The following is a 21,647-nucleotide window of genomic DNA, read 5'->3' as shown; positions in this document are numbered from 1 at the left end:
AACTCTTCATTAAAATTATTTTACTCACCCAACATTAAATTATGTTAAGAAAAATCTAATGCCCAATGATTTTGATTAAATGCTGAAAATCACAAAGCAACAAACATGATCATGCATTGTTGGTAAGAAAAATGGTTTCAACAATATGTAATGAAAGATCCAAGTGTTCCGTTATACAATATCATGTAGTCTTCCTCTAGGTCTAATAAAGCGCTTATATGATAAGATGACATGCTTATTAGATCAAAGATGACATGCTTATTAGATCAAACGATACACGCATAAACTAAGCCAACATCGTACTACTTCTATTCATGATTGAGTATAAGTCAACATCAAGATCTCTTAGAGAATGAGGTAAAACTACTTTCTTCACCAACCTCCTGACACTGAGCATTTCAACTTTGGGTTAGCTATCTGCTTTATACGGTGGACACTTTTACCATGAGAGATGCAAAATGCTATGTTATCCAGGTAGATGAGTATTTCCAGCAGTAAAGGTCATTGCGTGCATGAAAGTTGAAGCTACTTAATGACTATAAAATCATCTTATCAAGAAGAAAAACTAAGCAGAGGTCGCACCATGAAAAAATATTGTCCTGATTTTCTAAGCCCTAAAATGCTTCATGAAGAACATTGTGAGTGTTTATCAAGCTAACTAAAGAGAATGCTCAAGTCTTGTATTCGTCGAAAGACGCAACCACTCTATGGAGAGCCAAATCAATGATATGTATTAGGAGAGCCTTCAAACCTTGTATCCATCGGTAGGCGAAAACGTTCCTTAGTAGAGAGACTCTATGGTCTAATGATCATGTAAACACTTAACCATCCTACCTTGACTAGGAGTGGCTGATTAGAAAATTATACTCATTATGCCTGGAATGGCTTGGTAAATAATACTTAAGGGAGTAGCAATAATATTTGGTTTAGTTAGGAGTGGCTTGGTAAAGAATACTCAAGAGATTAGCCATGAGTGACTAGGAGCCTAAACAATATTCGATTTAGCCAGGAGTGTTTTGGTAAATAATACTCATTATAGCCATAAGTAGATTGGTAAAGAATACTCGGTTGAGTCAAAAGTAGCTTGGAAAAGAATAATCTTCAACAAGGTTTGCTAGGAATGGCTTCTATTCTAAATAATACTCTGTTGATCCAAGAGTGACTTGGGAAAGAATACTCCTTAACGGGGTCAGCCAGAAGTGATGGAGTCTCTTCTTCACGGATTGCATCATGTTGTAGATTCAAGTGGCGAAAGCAATGGATGAAATGGATCCAAGGAAGAAATCTATAAGTTCTAAGAGTCATGGAGTTCCATGAGGTGTTTTGGAGAGTGATAGGTAGGGCTTAATCACTTGAAGATGGAGAAGAGATCAAGAAGACGTCTAACCTAAAGAGAGGTAAGACAAGTGAGAGTTGCCTAGAAAATTTGGTAGCATAACTCTCATTTAATTTGATCTATCTTATGCCAAGCCTTGCACCTTTATTTATAGGTGTTTTGGACGACCAATTACAAAAGCAAATGAAGGGATATTTTGAATTCAAAAAGTGGCACCTAACTAGTCACACCTCTCATGTGAAGCCAATGTGATCCATGTGACTTGCTTCTACATGTTAGGGTGTACTATGACCGGCCTAGGGTTTGATGTGGGCTAAATTGAGCCCAATTAAATCCTATGTAGGTCTATAAACCTTAATCTTAACCATAGTTTCCTTTAGGCTTAAATACAAGTCCAAAATCCTATGCTACTTGACCTAATGTTTAAGACCCAAATTATTTACAATAATTGAAATCCAATCTAATTTTTACAACTAGATCAAGGCCTAAAAATGTAAGAATATTCCTCTAATAGTCTCTATTGAGTTCCATTCTTCTTTGATTCTTCTGGCCCTTGCTCTAGTGGAGTTTCGCTGGACGATTTCCATCATTCCTTCCTTGTAGAGAGGATATGTCCTCAAATGTGCAAGATTGGTTCCAAACAACAATCTTATTCTTTCCTGAAAGTTATGTTCTTCCTCCAAGATCAAATAACAATTTATTGTAGTCATCAAACAATTCAAATGAATTTTTTCTTAGAAGTTCCATAAAGAACAAATTTATGCAAAAAAATGTGGAAAGTCATCTTGACTTTTATAATCCATGTGTTTCAGAAGAAGACAAAAGTTCAAGTTTTGAAAAGCATGTTTTTTTATTTGTTTTTTTATTTTATTTGGTTGCAATTCTTCTTGAGTTTTGCCAATTTTTCTAGAAACTCATCACATGATATAATCAGAGAGGAATACATAGTTTTCTTTTCCATTCCTTTTTTCGTCTTCTCTTCTTTCTGAAAAAAAAAATTCACTTATACACTTTTCAGACTTACAACTTTGTCCCAAGAGCACTAGTGTTTTCTCATTATTTATTCCTGGGAAGGTGTTAAAGGATGAAGAATGTATTTTCTTTCTTTATGTGTGAAGGTAATCTTGTTGGTACGTCTGTTATGCATGAATTTCTTATCAAATTGACACGGGTGTCCCAATAAGACATGACAAACTTATATGAGTAGTACATCACATAAAACTTTATCTTGATAGTTGCCCACAAATAGTTCGACCTTCACTTATTGTTTAACTAGCATTTCCCCATCATCAGTTAGTCATTGAAGTTATTAAGGTTTGGGATGGGAAATGAAGGGAATGTTCAACTAGCTAGCCTAGTACTACAACATTTATAACACAACCCACTATCAATAGTGAGAGAACAAGTTTTGTCAAAAAATTTACATCGTGTATGAAAAACGTTCTCCCATTGTGATTTGGATTGAAGAATAAGTTGGTTATTAAGGTTTCTTCCAATCATGAGTAATTCACCCTCACATGGATAGGCTTTCTCACTTATTTATCTCTCAAATGCCTCACTTTCACTAGTTGCTTCATCCTAGCTACTATAGATATCCTTACCTCTTAAGATCATGACTTTTTGTTGGGGCATAAGGATGCAATATGACAACTACCAAGACACTTAAAACACTGAATATCTTTAAAGCGAGTGTGTGAAGTGAGCTCAGTCTTTTCTTTTCCTCTAATAAGATCCTTAGGAAGGTTTTCTTCTGGTTTTTATTTTTATACTCCTCCTCCCTCTTGGACTCTTTCTTGTAATAAAAGTCAGAGTAAGAACTACCCCTACGACTTGATCCCTTCCTTAAACTTTGTTGTTCAATTTTGATACACAATTGGACCAAGTCATTCAAATCTCTGTAGGGCAACAATTATACTTTATCTTTAATTTCAAGACTAAGTCGACTCAAGAACCTAACAAGGGTTATGTTTGCCTCCCCTTGATCCCAACTCTCACAATGTATAGTTCCATCTTTTGCCTATACTCCTCTAAACTTTTGGTTTTTGATGGAGTCTTGGACTTTATCATTAGCTTCCTATTGTAATATGAAGGAATATGATGATGCCTCAAAGCACTCCTAAGATCATTCCAATATAAAATTGGAGGTTCATTATAGAGGGGTCTTTCTCTCTCAAGGGATGTCCACAAATACGTGGAATTATTTTGAAAGCTCTGAGTGGGCAACAGTTCTTTTCTTTCCTCACTTACTTGGTGACATGCAAATAGTTGTTCTACCTTCATTTCCCAATAAAGGTAGACTTCAACATTTTCCTTCCCATGAAAGTGAGGTAAGTCAACTCTAGATTCAATTTTTCTATTCTCTATTTTAGGTCTTCTAGGTGTGTGTCGGTAATAATCATTGATCCTAAGACTCCTTTTTTAGAGGGAGAGTCACCAGACCTAGAAATCCCATGGGAATGACTCTTTTTAAATTTTTCATTTATTATATCATCCTATGGGAATCTTTTTCATGGTTTTCTTCATCTTTGAATTTCTCATATTGTAATCTCCATAATTGAAGTGACTGTAGATCCTTTAAAATTTGTTTCAAATTTTTTTTGAGGAACTAGAGTCACTACCACTATGGTGAGAAGAACGTCTAGACATGTTGAAAGCTTGTGTTAGAAAAATTTTCAAAGAGAAAAGTTGAGCTCAGTTCACCAAATAGGTTCCCAGGAAAGGGAGGTGGATCACTTAAACACCAAAAATTTCCTAGCTAGACCCTATTCCAACACACTTCACAAATTTTTCTATAAGAAGATTATTGAAACAAATGTAAATCTATCACTAGAATTGTAAAGCAATTATGCTAGTCGTTCCTAGGTGAGGCTCATTGGCACCATGGACTTTTGAGACATACTCATCGTCTAAAGCGAATTATTAATCCACTAATTAAAATGTTGAACAATTACAACTCAAATGAAATACAATCACACATGATTTTTTTATACAAAATTTTCCTAAACTATGCCTCCCAAGTGTTTGTCACTCTTTTTGTTTTGTGCCAGTTCTTCTTGCTTCCTCTCCTTAGGATATTCAATCTTGAATGATCAGTAGCCCACCTTCTTAAAAAGGATTAATCCCCATTGATGCAAACCTAACTTGCATATTCATTTGTAGATAGTCTTTTTCATTGTTTTTATTTGAAAATCTTCTACGAACGATGAACATTATTGCAGAAGCATGAAGAATTGTAGAAATTTGGAAGAGATGAAAATTATGAGGGTGAATCTAAGTTAGGGCTAGGCCAACACTTAGTTTCTAGAGTAAGGTTGGGCCAACACTACCAGTAGGAGTTTAGAAAATTGTCTAGCAAAAAGACAACTCTAGAGATAACTTTGAACAAGTTAAAGTGTCTCATCAATTGGACATCATTTCATTACTCAAATCAAAGTTAAAGTTTATGTACAAAAGACTTTAATTTATAGGAAATAGTTTCTCAAAACCTCTCAAATGAGAGTGTGACAAGTGTCACCACCTTATTGGTGTAAATCCTCTCCATTGGGGAGAGAACATGTAGAACCTCATGTCTTCCTTGCCTAGATTTCTATTTGCACCCCTCTTTTACTATTTTACACTTTACTTTATTTTCTATTTACACTACTTTGGCCCAAAATATAAGGCCTAATACTTCCTAACTACTCTATACAATTTTTACAAGACTAAGAAGAAAAAAAAAACTTTACTATCTCTTCATTAAGGCTCAATTTTTGTTTTTCTTCTTAGCAGAAAGTTTCGAGGCTGGATGATTTTCATCATTCCCTACCTCTTGAGAAGGATCTGTCCTCAGATTTGAATAATGCTCCATGACAGTAGCGTTTGTTTATTTGTTATTTTTCTCTTGGGTCAAATGTCAATCTGCAATAAACATCAAACAAACACGAGATAAGTTTATTTATTAAGGGAAAATTAAAACAAAAGAAAATAGAACAAAAATAAGGCCCTTTATTTTTATAAAATTTGAAAGGAAAACATAGGGCCTCTTTCAAAAGTATTTTTCTTCAATTTTTGTTGTTTATTGCCCAATCTAGACAATGAGATTTTTGTGAAGAAGAATGAGCATTATATAATTGAAAACAAGTGTTCAAAGTATTGCAAACCCCTTAAGGATTCTATCTCAGCTATGCTTGCAGGAGATGTCATAAAAGACTTTTCTTCTTTGTTTGTTTCCTCTTCTTCCTTTTCAATCAAACCTTAATTTGTCTTTTATGTGGAGGAACAATTTATATCTATATCTGGTTTAGCTCTGGACATAGAGTTTTCTTCAAGCACTTCCTCACAAGGTTTATTTATGCAAGGTAAAATGTTATGAATAACTAATTCAACTCTAGACAAAGACTTTTATGTTTCTTCCTTTTCTATTTTTCTTTCCCTTTCTTCCTTTCGTGACCCTTCATACTTGGATTTGGAGGGGTAACCTTCCCTCTTAAACTCTTTCCTGGAATATGATGTGTTAGGATAATCTCCCCTGTAGGTAGACCTTCTTGTGAGTTGTTCTATCCTAACACAGAAATGAAACAAAGAATCTAAATCTTCAAAAGGTATGAATTTAACGCTATCCCAGATTTCTTGGTTAAGGCCACTTTGAAATCTAGCAACGAAAACCATAGGTTTTTCCTTGATATTAGTTGTCAACATAAGTATTTCCATTTTCTGCTTATATTCCTCTACAGTTTTATCTCTCTGTCAGAGTCTTTGGATTTGATACATCATCTCCCTTTCATAGTAAGAGGGAACATGGCATTGTCTAAGGGTATTCTTCTATTCATTCCAATATCCAATTTGAACCTTAGGGTCTTTCATTAAAGTAGTCCACCAATACTTAGCTATTCCCTGAAAGCTATGTGTAGCCATAAATACTTTCCTTTCTTCTTCAATATGGTGACTAGCAAAGATTTGATCTACCTTCATCTCCCAATCTAAAAATTCATCTATGTCATTTCTTCTATAAAAGGAAGGAAGGTCTACCATCAGTTATCTAGGGTGAGGTTAATTTTAGGCCTATAATAATCTCTTGTGGATGGTGGGTAATAATCTCTATGATAAGGACTATACCACCCCTCAATTTGGTCTTAGGAGTAAGGATTTCTTCTTTTTCTAGGCTTAGACTCCTCTTCATGTTTACTTTTAGATATTAATTGACTTTGCATGTATTGAGAAAACATGGTTCTTAACTCTTCCATGGATGTTTCTTTAGCACTCATTTTATTTTTATTTGATTTTTGATAATAAACAATTTACAAGACGGTTGAAAGGTCAAAGTGTTTCCAAGTTCACTCCCAGGAAAGAGAGGTGAGTCATTAGGACTACTTAAGTACCAAGTCTTTCTTAGCTAGAGTTTCCTTAGTTAGCTTTCACCAGTCTTCCTTAATGGAAACTCCAATTGTTTTTTCTTAAAAAGAAAGTTAAACTTTGAAAAAACACTAAGACACTAATACTAAGTGAGGCTTAGAAGTACATGTGGACTTCTTAAGACATTCACTATCTAAGCGTATTAAGATGAAATTAAAACTAGATGAACCCTTGGTGAGACTCATTGACACCTGTGAACTTTGAGACACACTCACCTTCTACATGCATTATTAATTTCGATATTTATTAGTAGCAATGAATTACAAGAGAATTAATACAAAAAGCAAAATTAAAAAAAAATTTCTCTCGATGTTTGTACTATTCTCTTCACTCTAGTGTATAGCTCTGACTTTTGAACTTCTACTTGTTGATTTTCTCAAGAGTGATCATCCTTAGCTTTATCATTTTCTTCTCTAATATGCTACCTAGCAATGTTAGTCAATCTTTTCAAAAAAATCACACTAAAAAATAATTTCCATCTTAAGATATCAGTAAAATCCAAAATTAAGAAAAAAAATCAAAATTAAGAAAGCTAAACTCAATATTAAAGATGAAAAAAATTCAAAGATTATACAGAAATTAAGACAAAAAAAAATTAAAAACTTTAAATGAGAAGACACTAAAAAAGGAAAGGAAGTCCCTGAAAATTGGCAATAGAAGAGATTACAAAATTTAGAAATAAAGACTAAGATTAAAGAGATAGACCAAATTTCTCACACCACCAAAATGAAGCTGCAGCACCCTATTCCAATAATTCTTCAAATATTTGAAAGTACCAAAATGCTTAACAAAATTGGAGTAGCACACAAGATTCACCGAATTGTAATTGTACGTGCATAATTTTATTATACTTTTCCAATTATTTTTTTTCAATTGCAAAATTTTTCACCAAAATCAGGCTTGTACTTACGCCAGTGCTGAATGAATTAATTTCAAAAGCACTATTCAACTATTGACCAATGCAACAATTCATCAATTCACTTTTACTTTTTGCTTTGTCTTGCGCGTCATATGAATGCACCGTGGCAGTGTCACCAAATTGAATCAAGAATTGTCAAAGCCATTTTCACCAAATGGGCTCTGAGTACGTTCCAGCCAAAGCACCAAATTAAAGACAACCAATTAAACAATTCAAAAGAAACAGCACCGTACCAATTCAACGTATCTCTAACACTTTTAACTCAAAACAGTGAAAATTGGTACTGTTCTTTCTCGCCCTGCAGGTTTCACATTTTCAGCTCATGTCAGGTTCACCAATTTATCACACAAGTCCATATCACACAAGTCCAACCAGAACAGTGAGTATGAAGACCTGCACTTGTCAATTGCAATTTTAAAATTTTGCACCAGTTGTTGTGCAGTTCAGCTAGACCCAAATCTGCACCAAAAATTTTCTAAACTACACCAACAAAGTTTACTTCAAGATACACAAATATATCTGCACCAAAAATTTTCTAAACTACACCAACAATGTTTACTTCAAGATACACAAATATATTGCAGTAATTGAGGCTTTAAAACACGAAAAAAAAATGATTTTCTGAAACGTAAGTAATCACTGTTCATAAGAACTTATTCGTTATGTATTGCTCTAGTCTCCCAAGATGCAATTCTTGAAAATTTTCAAAGATAAGGACTAGCAAGCTACTATTTAAAGATTAAAAACCTAATAAATCCAAAAATAAATATTTAGAATAAAAGAAAAAAATAAGAGGGTGTGGGTTATGACTCACCTTTACCATTATCTTGGCATAAATGAGAGGTTACTTACCGTTGACAATTAATTGTTATTAATGGGAGGCTACTTACCGCTCACAATTAATTGTTATTAAAAGGGAGGTTATTTACCATTAAGTGATTTTATTATTGTTGTCTCTTAGAACCACTATATATAGTGGTTTCCTTCTAGCAATGTAAAACACACAACAAACAGCAACACACACTTTTCCTCTATCTTTTCTTATACTCTCTATTTCTTCTCTTGGGTGTAAGTGTTTAACCCATATAGAGAGAGAATTTGTTTTGGGGCTATTTATCTATTAGCCTGAGAGGAATTCATTGTACTCCCAATACCATTATAATGGAAGTTTTTGGCTCTCTCGCCAGTGGTTTTTTACCTCTATTCAAAGGGGTTTTCCACCTAAAAATTTCTGGTATCATTCCCATTTTTCCTTGTTACTTTAATTTCTCATAATCTTTGGTTGAAATTATTACGCTTCCGCACACGATATCCCTACAAATTGGTATCAGAGCTTTTTGATAATTCAACCTGGATCTGTTGTTCAAATGGTAAAATCAGCTTTGCTATCTGGCGAGTCCAGATGTTAGCTGTTCTCACCCAAAATGGTTTAAAGAAAGTTTTGACAGGTAAAATGATGAGACCAACCACTATGACGGAGGAGCAGTGGGATGAGATGGAGGAAAAGACATTGTCTGCAATCCAGTTATGCTTGTCCCGTGAGGTGTTGCGTGAGGTCATCAACGAGAAAACTACAGCAGGCATATGGAGTAAATTGGAGTCTCTATACATGACCAAAAGTCTTGCAAACAAACTCCGGTTAAAGGAGCCACTCTTTACACTCCGAATGTCCGAAGGTACTCCCATCCAATCTCACCTTGATGAATTTAATTCCATCATAATTGATTTGGAAAATTTGGATGTTAAAATTGATGATGAGGATAGAGTCGTTCTACTTATTGTTTCTTTACCACTCTCGCATCGACAATTCAAAGAAATTATGTTATACGGTAATTATCTTACCTTAAGCTTTGATGATGTCAAGACTAATTTACTAGCCAAAGAAAAATTTGATACTCAAATTCATTCTGAAAGTTCTGGTGAAGGATTAGTAGTTAGAGGGAGAAACCAAGAGAAAGGTAGGAACACTAAACATAAATCTAGGTCAAAATCTAGAGGCAAGAACTCCACATATTGTCGCTATTGCAAGAAAAAGGGACACGAGATCTCTAAATGTTATAAATTGAAAAATAAGCAAGATAGAGAAGATAAGGGAAATGGTAAACAACCAGAAAAATTTGTCGAAGCTAGTATTGTTAAAACTGAATCTGATGGGGATTGTTTTGTAGCTTCCAACACTGAACAAAGGTCTAAAAATGAATGGATTCTTTATTCTGGTTGTACTTTTCACATGTCTCACAATAGAGATTGGTTTACCACATATGAACCAGTTTATAATGGTCTTGTTTTTATGGGAAACAATGCTCAATGCAAAGTTGTTGGTGAAGGAAAAATCAAAATCAAGACACATGATGGAATTGTTAGAACTTTAACAGGTGTCAAATATGTCCCTGAGTTGAAACAGAATCTCATTTCCTTAGGCACCCTTGAATCTCATGGGTATAGATACTCCGTTGAAGGTGGAGTTTTAAAAGTGTCTAAAGGAGCTCTTGTGTTACTAAAGGCAATTCGATGTGATAGTTTGTATGTGCTGCAGGGTTCAACAGTTACAGGTTCTGGTTCTGCAGCTGTTGCCTCACCCAACAAAGATAACACCAAGTTGTGGCATATGAGATTAGGTCACATGAGTGAGAAGGGAATTATAATCCTCAAGAAGAAGGGTCACCTTGGTAACCACTGTACTGGAAAGGTTGATTTCTGTGAACATTGCATTTTTGGTAAGTAGAAAAATGTTAGTTTTTTCTAAAGCCATACACAGAACCAAAGGTACTTTGGATTATATTCATTCGGATCTTTGGGGTCCGTCAAAAGTTCTCTCCAGAGGTAAATGTCGTTATATGATGACAATTATTGATGATTTCTCAAGAAAATTGTGGGTGTATTTTCTCAAACATAAGAATGAAGCATTTTCCACTTTTAAAGAGTGGAAGTTATTGATTGAGAATCAGACTGGCAAGAAGATAAAGAGGCTAAGGACAGACAATGGCCTTGAGTTCTGTTCGAATGAATTCAATGACTTCTACAAGAAAGAAGGCATTTCCAGACACCTCACCATCCCAGGGACTCCACAATAGAACGGGGTTGTAGAAAGAATGAACAAAACTATCCTGGAGAGAGTTCGTTGCATGTTCTCCCATTCTGGTTTGAGCAAATCTTTTTGGGCTGAAGTGGCTTCAACGACATGTTATTTGATAAATCACTCTCCCAACAGATCAATTGATTGCAACATTCTAGAAGAAGTTTGGTTAGGTAACCCTGTTGATTATTCTAATCTTAAAATATTTGGTTGCCCTGCTTATTCTCATGTAAACGAGGGAAAATTAGAACCTCGTGCTAAGAAGTGCATTTTCTTAGGTTATGGCTCAGGGGTTAAAGGCTATCGTTTGTATGACCCAGAATCTCACAAAATAATTCACAGTCGGAATGTGACCTTTAATGAAAATGCTATGCTCTCTTCTGTAAAAGATACTGTCATTTCCTCAATTGATACAGGTGACCAGGAAGATGCTCGAGAGAAGGTGGAGTTTGAGATTAAAACACCCGCTCATGAGGAAGACGTTCCCAATTCCTCCAGTACTCAAGGTGATCAAGTCACTGCTATTGATGGTACAAATGAACATTTGAGTCCACATGAGCAATGTCCACCTAAACGACGAGGGTTACCACAACCGTGGTATATGGCTCAAAAACTTCCACAACAGAGACCAAGAAAACCGACTCAAAGATTAATTGCAGAATCTGCCAACATTGCTTATGCTTTAACTATTGCACAAGAGATGGGTGAAGAAGGTGAACCCAAGAATTACTCTCAAGCTATCTCTGGTGATGACTCAACAAAGTAGATTGTTGCGAGTCTTCTCAAAAATGAAACATGGGAAATTGTGAAGTTACCAGAAGTAAAACGAGTCATTAGTTGCAAGTGGATCTTTAAGAGAAAAGAAGGGATCCCTGGTGTTGAGAGTACACGGAATAAAACAAGATTTGTTGTAAGAGGTTTTGATCAAGAGAAAGGTATTGACTTTAATGAAGTATTTTCTCCTATTGTTTGTCATACTTCAATACGTATATTACTTGCTTTAGTTGCCTTGTATGATTTGGAGCTGGAACAGTTAGATGTGAAAACTGCTTTTCTTCATGGTAATCTTGAGGAAGAGATTTACATCCAGCAGCCTGAGGGGTTCGTTGTTCCTGGAAAGGAGGACCATGTATGTCGTTTGAAGAAATCTCTCTACGGCTTGAAGCAATCACCAAGAGAATGGTATAAGAGGTTTGATTCTTTCATGGTTGGACATGGCTACTCCAGAAGTAGCTATGATAATTGTGTCTATTTTCAAAAGACATTTGATGGGTCATTTATATACTTGTTGTTATATGTTGATGACATGTTGACTGCTGCAAGAGATAAATTTTTAGTTAACAAGTTAAAGGCTCAGCTTAGTAGTGAATTTGATATGAAGGACTTAGGTCCTGCCAAGAAAATTTTAGGAATGGAGATCAACAGAGATCGTCAAGCTGGAAAACTTTTTCTATCACAAAAGAAGTATGTTCTTAAGATGCTTGACAAATTTGGAATGCGAGATTGCAAAGTTGTTAATACTCCAATTGTCGCCCACTTCAAGTTGTCATCAGATCAGTGTCCAAAATCAGACGAGGACAAAAGGCACATGTCACATGTCCCGTATTCAAATGCAATTGGAAGTCTCATGTATGTTATGGTATGTACTAGACCTGATTTAGCTTATGCTGTTAGCATTGTTAGCAGGTTCATGCATAATCCAGACAAGGCACACTGGGAAGCCGTTAAATGGATACTTTGCTATCTGAAAGGTTCTCCAGATCTTGGTTTGGTATTTGATCAACATAGAGCCAATCCCGGAGGAGCAGTTGGCTATGTTGATGCTGACTATGGTGGTGATTTAGATCGGAGAAGGTCACTTTCAGCCTACATTTTTACCCTATGTGATGTGATTCCAATAGCAAGATATAGATGATTCTTTGACATTTTATGGAATCAACTTGAGTAGGAGAATGAATAGGAACTTTTAATAGAAATGGATCAATGTTCTATGTTTCAAGAACTCACCAAAACTTGCACCAAACACCAAACTCACATAGAAGACCCATTTCTTGCCAATTGAACCGATTAAATTGAATAAGAAAGTAAATGAACCGATTGAAACTCTAAAGAAAGCAATTGAACCGAACAAAACATGAAAAGGAGCTACTGAACTGAATTAAAACAGTAAGAAATTGAAAAGAACCGAACAAAAGTGCAAGAAAAGGAAGATGAACCGAATAAAAGAAACTACACTTGTTTTAGAGTTCATATGGACATGGAAATGGAAGAACTAAATGGAGAAGAGAGGAAACTTATGTGGATGAAGAACTTGATTGATGAACACGCCACTTGAAGTGTGATTGCTCCAAGATAAGTGTGAATTGCCGCCACTTGAGGGAACCAAGGCTCTCAAGATAAGACTAGGAAGAGGAGAAATCAAATCTCACTCACTCAATCACCAAATTGGGAGAGTTTCTTTACTACAAATTCCAAATCTGCATTATGAAGGACCTAAGCCCTCCTTTTATAGGAGCAAGGGCTGGTCATGAAGCTTACAAAACAAGCTAACCAAAAGTCCCTTGCATGCTACTCACTTCTAGCACCTAAAGTGAAGCATGAAGAGTCACCTTCTAGAAAATTCTAAACTAATGCCTAAAGATGCTTTTACAAAAGAGGTATCTAAGGTTTCCCTCTAAGCACCTTCCTAAAAACTATATATTTAAACATTCTACATTTTATAAAAGAAACTATAAAGAGAGATATTTATTTGAAGCCCATTCTTTGATGGCTTGTAGACTTCTTTGGCTTTAGGCTTGATCCTTACTTTATTTTATGTCTTCTTTTAATTTTGAGAAGACTAGAAGGAAGAACTTCAAATGTGAGGGTGGATGTCCTCTTCCTCCCTTAATAAAAGCCTCCTTTATTTGATTCTCATCATACTCCTCGAGTTGGAGAGAATTCGTCCACGAATTCTGAAACCCTGCATATAACAAAGTCAGTTTAGTTTTACAATTAAAAGTGGAAGAAAAATGTAAACATGACTTATCATTTGTAAACAATGGGAGTTCAGAAAAGGAGGTTCTATAAATCGACCAAGTTGGAAAAATTTGTTTGGGAATGATGATATCTTTTGGAAAAAGACCTCTTAAATGGTGAAAACCATTAGGAGGTATGAAATCATCCCTAACACTTTTTAACCAAGATGGTGTTGAAATAGAAACCTTGGGTAATGAAAAAGATAAGGAAGGAAAACACCTTGGAGGTGAAAGGATAAGACTCATGTCAACTTGGCTTTCTTTGTCTTTTTCATTTTTACGTGAGGGAGGTGGGTGAGGTAGGTCTTGTTTTACCTTGTTTGTCATTAAGGTTTTTTGTGGACAATGAAGAGCTATGTGCCCAAAACCTAAACATTTAAAACATTTTATATTGGAAGTTTTGGTAGGTGACTTAGGAGTAGAAGAATTTGTAGTAGAAACTTGTTTTGTAGACGTGGTTTTCAAAAGATATAATTCCATCTTGATGGCTATGCGAAGCACTTGCTTCAAAGACGAGTACTCATTTAATTCTATAAATTCTCTAATATCTCTTCTTAAACCACGGACAAACCATTTTATCTTTGACTCTTCATTAGCATGCATATTCATTTTAGTCAAAGTTGTTTCAAAATCTTTAAAGTATTCATCTACCATCCTATGTCCTTGAGGAAGCCTTTGGAACTTCAACAAGTGTTCCTTCCTAGAAGGAGGAAGAAACCTCGCGCGCATATACTCTTTCAAAGTATTCCAAGAAACCACGCGAGGTTTCTTGCGATACATAATGTCCATTACAATTGTACGCCACCATTCTTTGGCATAATCACTAAATTCTAAGGTGGCTAGCTTATATTTGCGCTCATCAAGGATCTTATGGGTCTCAAATATTTGTTCACACTTAGCCTCCCAATCTAAATATACATTAGGATCACTAGAGCCATTGAAACAAGGAAGTTGGACCGAAGGTAGCCTAGCCTTTGCATTTCGGTAGTAGCCATCTTCACGTTTATCTTCATGAGCATGAGATGGTCTAAATCCATGAAAGTTGGGTTGAAGTCTCCTTCTTCTATGATCTTCTTCACGTCCATGATCATTGGAAGAGCCTCTTGATGAAGGTCTATGATGATGATGCTCTCCATGAATAGAATGAGAGGACCTAGCTTGCTTCATTTCAAGTCTTTGTAATCTTTCCTCCGACTTTCTTATAGCTTCATCATTGAGATTAATGGTTCGTTTTGCCTTTTTTAATTCATCAAGAGCAGCAACTTTGCTAGAAGAATGCTGTTTGGAAGAACCACTACTGTAATATGAAGCCTTGTATAAAAGAAAACAGCAAACAACAAAACAGCAAACAAAGTTAGCAAAAAGTAATTTGGTAGCAAACTGTCGAAGTGAATTTGGATTGACAAGAAGTCACTCTTCAAAGAAATAATGTCCCTGCACCAATCTGATCTTGAGGTCTAGGAATCCTCAAATGAAAGATGTCAAAGCAAGGCACACCAATCTCAAAGCCAACCACAACAAAACCAATGAAGCAATGAAGACAAACAAGAAAAGGTATAAGGAATAAAAGGCTATCACAAAAGGAATACTAGATGTATGACAAACTCAAAGATTAATGAATAAAAGACAAGCAAGAAAATAAGGAACTCAATGAAAAAGTAGGCACACAAAAGAATACCTAAAGAAAAGCACTAGAGTAGATGAAGAAAACAAAAACAAGCTACTGGAAAATATTTTTTATGCAAACTGTGCTTGATGTTTACTGATTTAACTGGAATGATATAGAGCGAACTAGATTATGAAATTTAAACCACAGAAACTTCAAGATGTTAACTCAATAATGGCACTGGAATTACTTAAAAAAAGTAAGCCTATTAATTGAGATAAATTTTTCAAAATCGCTGCCAGATTACCGTATTTTTTTCGGCAGAATTGTACACTGTTCGTATTTTATTTATCATTTTTTGTGTACTTTGAATTTTTTAGTACTTCTTTTTTCTACTCTTTTCTAACAATTTGAAGAACACAAATCCAGAATTTCATAATTTTCCAGTGAGTAAATCAATTGCAATAAGGAAAAAAAGTAAGCACATTTTCAGATAACAGAGTAATCCTAACAAGAATGAAAAACAGAATTATGAACTAGCAAAGACATAATGGAAAATGATGTATAGGAACTTGTATAGATTTAAAATACAAGTATGAACTCAAAACTAAAACAGAAAATGCACAAAGGATCAAAACACAAGTTCAGAAAACTGGATTACACCAAAGCAAGAAACAAAAAATTCAATAAAAGTACTACAAGAAGTGATGACATTCATGGAAAAGCATGACTATGACAAAACTTGTATGGATTCAAAAAGGAAATAACACAAACACTTGGTAGGCACAATTAAGAAAACAACAAGAATACTCAATTATAATCCTAAAAACAGAAAAGAAACAACAAGAAGATAGAGCTCTTGAATTAAAAGTGCAACACAACTCAAAATTAAACAAGAACAAACCTAAGACTCATGATACCACATGATATAGCAATTATACCCATGGAGGACGTGATAAAAACAGCAAGAACAACCAATTTGCACCGATTAAAATTGAATAAAGGTGCAACAAATGAAAGAGGACAACATAAGGAAGAGATTGCACCGATTGAAAGTGAAAATAAACAAGTAGAACAAAAATGGGTAAAGTGGAATGTAGGGAAAATGGATGGAAAAGAAAGAAGACTTATGTGGTTGTAGTTCTTGGTTGATGAACATGCCACTTGAAGTGTGATTGCTCCAAGATAAGTGTGAATTGCCGCCACTTGAGGTAACCATAGAACTCTCAAGATAAGACTAAGGAGGAAGGCACAAAGCTCTTCAATTCTCTCTCAATTTGAGTAGAGTTTTCTTACTTCAATTTCTAGTTTTTTGTTTGGTTCAATTTAATTTCCAGCATTCAAATTCAGTTTGCTTAGTTTTTGTGCCTTTTTGTTCGGTTCAATTTGACAATAATTGGATCTTCTATATGAGTTTGTGTTTTGGCACTAGTTTTGGTGAGTTCTTGTTCATAAAACCTTGATCCATTTCTATGAGAAAGTGCCTAGCTCTTAACCAACTCAAGATGATTCCTAAGAATGTCAAGAATCATTCCAATTGTGCTAGTGGAATCATATCATGTGGATCTCCTATCAGTTGGTATTCTTCATTTCAAGCCATTGCGGTTTTGTCCACCACTGAAGCAGAATATATTTCTGCTACAAAAGGTATGAAAAAGGTTATATGGCTTCGAGGCTTGGTAAGTGAACCTGGTCTTCAACAAGATGTTCTTGTTATATTTTGTGATAGTCAGAGTGTTGTCCACTTAACCAGGAACAGTAAGTATCACTCAAGGACCAAGCACATTGAAATTAAACACCATTTTATCCAAGACATTGTTGATACAGGAGATATAATTGTTGAAAAAATTCATACGGTCGAAAATCCTGCAGACATGTTGACCAAGCCACTTCCATCGGCTAAGTTCGATCATTGCCTGAACTTAGCTAGTATTATCCATACTTAATCAAGGCTTCATGGCGAGCGAGTGTTCCGGTCAAAGGCAAGTTAAGGTGGAGATTTGTGGGTTATGACACACCTTTACCGTTATCTTGGCATAAATGGGAGGTTACTTACCGTTGACAATTAATTGTTATTAATGGGAGGTTACTTACCGCTCACAATTAATTGTTATTAAAGGGAGGTTATTTACCATTAAGTGTTTTTATTATTGTTGTCTCTTAGAACCACTATATATAGTGGCTTCCTTCTAGCAATGTACAACAAACAACAACACACACTTGCTTCCTCTCTCTTTTCTTATACTCTTTATTTCTTCTCATGGGTGTAAGTGTTTAACCCATATAGAGAGAATTTGTTTTGGGGCTATTTATCTATTAGCCTGAGAGGAATTCATTGTACTCCCAATACCATTATAGTGGAAGTTTTTGGCTCTCTCGCCGGTGGTTTTTTACCTCTATTCAAAGGAGTTTTCAACCTAAAAATTTCTGGTATCATTCTCATTTTTCCTTGTTACTTTAATTTCTCATAATCTTTGGTTGAAATTATTACGCTTCCGCACACGATATCCCTACAGAGGGAATGAGGAAGAGAGGAAGAGAAAGGGTGCACGGTTAGTGATGGTGTTCAACATTCTCGTGCCTTTTATTTATAGACAAAGAGAGAAGCTCAAAAACCACAAAAAGAGGAGAGGGAGAGCGTTGTTCTGACGGAGGTGACACCGAAGAAGACACCGAAAACATGTCGAAATAGGTGAGGGACCACCACAAAAGGAGGAGGAACGTGGAACAAGTCTTGCAACGGCCTAGAGGTCCCTTCCAATCTCAAAGGCACGGACTTGGAACTGCAAATTAGTGAAGAAACGAATTACCGAAAAAAATGGAGGAGATTTCGCGGTGTTCTTCGATCTACACAACAGATCTGTGTAATGTGCATTCTTTTTCTTCTTCAATATATATATATATATATATATATATATATATATATATAATCGTTTTACAACATATATTTGTTTCAGCAACTCCAAAATCATAATATGTAATGAACCAGCATAAAATATTTTCTCATTGAGAAATTACACAAACATGTTATTTGCAATTTAACTAAAAGGCAAACTGCTTAAACGCTTCAACGATCAACTTCACCGATTCATGAACAAAGTTACCTATCTATGTTGGATGTCAGGAAACAAATCATGTTCAGCACCGAAAACTCTTAATCAACCTCGAATTTCAATTTTTCAATTCAGGAAGATTTGCTCATAGAAAATGTAACTTGTGTTGGATTACATTCACACCGAAAAATTTCTAGGACTATAAACATGATTAGAACAACACAACTGTTTTTCCAGTGATGAATGTTAAACACAGTGAAAGAAGAATTTCCAAGTGATTCTCAATCCAACAATTGATTTTTCACAATTTCTCTATGCAATTCTCAATTTGTGATCACCGCAAACCTCCAGACCACAAGACAATTGGTTTCCAATCTTCAAACTATCTCTAACGAAGCTCCACGACCTTTAAGTAGTGATTTGAAATTGTTCATCAACAATTCTCTCACGGTTGCTTCACATTTTCAACCAATACAAACGGAGGCGGAACTCTCCAATTTTTTAACAGAACGACCGCAGGGAATGAACGTAAACTTCATATTCAATTTGTACTTGTAATGGAATTTCCAGTGAAACAATGTTTGTATGAGTGCAATGCATTGGAATGGTGAGAGAGAGAAAGGAGAAATATGTTATCTTCTTATTGTGTGTAAAAGTATATTACAAGGGTATATATAGGAAGAGCATAAGTGTGGAACAGTTACTCAATAGTTACACAGTTATAGTATGGTAACAACCCTCGTAAACTTAGGGTTGGATTATCCAAAACCATAATTTTATCTCTAAAGGTAGCAAAACTTGAACTAGAAATAGGTTTAAGGAGAATATCAACAACTTGGAACTGAGTTGGAATATGAGTAAGGCACGCATGTTGATGTTGAATGTGATCACGAACAAAATGGAGATCCAACTCAAAGTGTTTGGTTTTTTAGCGTAGAATGGGATTTGCAGAGAGTAAAATATCTCCAAGATTATTAGAGTCAACTTTGGGAACAAAAGTATAGATGTGAAGCCCTAAGAGTAGGGATTGAAGCCATATGAGATCAGTGAGAACAATTGCTATCCCACGATGTTCAGCCTCTGTACTGCTTCGAGAAAAAACCTTTTGTTTGTGAGATGACCATGAGACGATATTGGAGCCAAAATAGACACAGTAACTAGTGGTGGATTTTCTATCACCAATATCATTCCCTCAGTCTGAGTCACAAAATCCCATGAGATTGGTTTTGTTACTGCATTTGATGAGAGGACCATGATACAGAGTACCTTTGAGATATCTGAGAATCCATTTGACAGCTTTCCAATGATGCTCTTAAGGGTTATGCATGAACTGTGAAACCTTGTGGACCAAGTAGGTGAGTTCAGGACGAGTGAGAAGAACATATTGAAGTGCACCAACGAAAAAAAAAAATAAACCGGGATCGAAAACAGCTGCAGTGGCATCTTTAGAAAGTTTTAAGGATGAGATCATAGGTGTAGGTTTTGGATTAGATTCTAGCATGTTGGTGCGGTGAAGTAAATTCTGAATGTAGCGTCGCTGGGATATATGTAATGGGCCAGAGTTGAGTGTAGAGACTTCTATACCCAAGAAATAATGGAGGGGACCAAGATCTTTGAGAGAAAAATGAGAACTGAGGGTGGTGAGGAGAGACTTGATGGCAGTGGAAGATGATCTAGTGATAACAATGTCATCCACATATATCAAAACTAACAATGTAGATGAGTTAGTGAAGTGAACAAATAAAGAAGAATCACTGATGGTGGAAGGAAAACCAATAGTGTGAAGAGTTTAACTTAACTTTTGAAACCAAGCACGAGGTGCCTGTTTAAGAACATATATGGCCTTGTGAAGCTTGCAGATGAGCTTTGGATTAGTAGCAATGAATCTCGGAGGTTGTTGCATGTACACATGTTCATTGAGATCACCATTGAGAAAAGCATTGTTAATATCGATTTGATGAATGGGCCAATGAGACGATACAACATGAGTAAGCACAACCCGAATGGTAATGGGTTTAACTATTGGACTCAAATTTGCAGAGTAATCTAGGCCCTCATATTGGTTGTAACCCTTTGCCACCAACTGTGCTTTGTGTATCTGAAAGGAGCCATCGACATTGAACTTATGTTTAAAAATCCATTTGCAACCAACGATGTTTGCACTCGGTGGTAGAGAAGTGAGGGTCCATGTACCATCAGCGATAAGAGCACGATATTCATCATTCAAAGCAGCTCTCTCACACATTTACCATCCTACCCTTGCTTCTTGTTTTCCAAGGCACCATCTCCTATAAATAGGGTGCCTTCCTCCTTGTATTTTCATCCTGAATTTTATAGAAGAAGGAAAACTCTACACAAATTGTGTGAGGCTTGTTAGCTCTAAGCATTATGTCTTATCTTGAGAGAGTTGAGAACTCTCAAGTGGCGGCCCTCTACACTCATCTTGGAGGAAACCACACTCCAAGTGGCGTGTACACTCTTTTTTCCATCACCATATGCTTTCTTCCCTTCATCCTTTCTTCCATTTTCCATTACACTTTTATCTTTGTGTTGGTATTCTTGTTTTGTTTCATTTCCATTTAGGTTTCCTTCCATATCTTGTGTTTCCTCTCATGTCTTTTACATTTCGCACCATACATCATGTTCACCTTATTATGTGATTTTCCTCTTTGCCTTAGAAAGTGAATCTTCACACTTATTTAACCACTTGGTTAAGTTCGTGTCTAGTGGGGATAATCCCTAGGTCTCACCATTTATTTGCTAAAATCTCAATCATAATTAAAGTGTCACCTCTAAAATGGAACCATCTAAAATCAACTCACATCATAAATGGAGTGATATTTTGAATTCAAAAAAGTGGTGCCTAGTTAGTCACACCTCCCATGTGAAGCCAATGTGATCCAGGTGACTTGCTTTTAGATGTTAGGGTTTACTATGATCAGTCTAGGGTTTCATATGCCCAAATTGAGCCTAATTAAACTCTAGGTAGGTCTATATACCTTAATACCAACCATAGTTTTCTCAAAGCTCAAATACAAGCCCAAAACCCTATGCCACTTGGCCCAATGTTTGAGACCCAAATTATTTAAAAGAATTGAAATCCTATTCTAATTTTACAAATAGATCAAGGACTAAAAATGTAAGAAAATTCCTCTAACAATCTCTGTTGAGTTCCATTCTTCTTTGATTCTTCTGGCCTTTGATCTAGTGGATTTTGTGGCTGGACGGTTTCCATTAAGAAGTGGTTAC

This window comes from Phaseolus vulgaris, chromosome 1 (assembly GCF_000499845.2).
Source record: "Phaseolus vulgaris cultivar G19833 chromosome 1, P. vulgaris v2.0, whole genome shotgun sequence".
Lineage (NCBI taxonomy): Eukaryota > Viridiplantae > Streptophyta > Magnoliopsida > Fabales > Fabaceae > Phaseolus > Phaseolus vulgaris.
The sequence above is the reverse complement of the archived record's forward strand: the minus strand, read 5'-3'. Positions refer to the sequence as shown.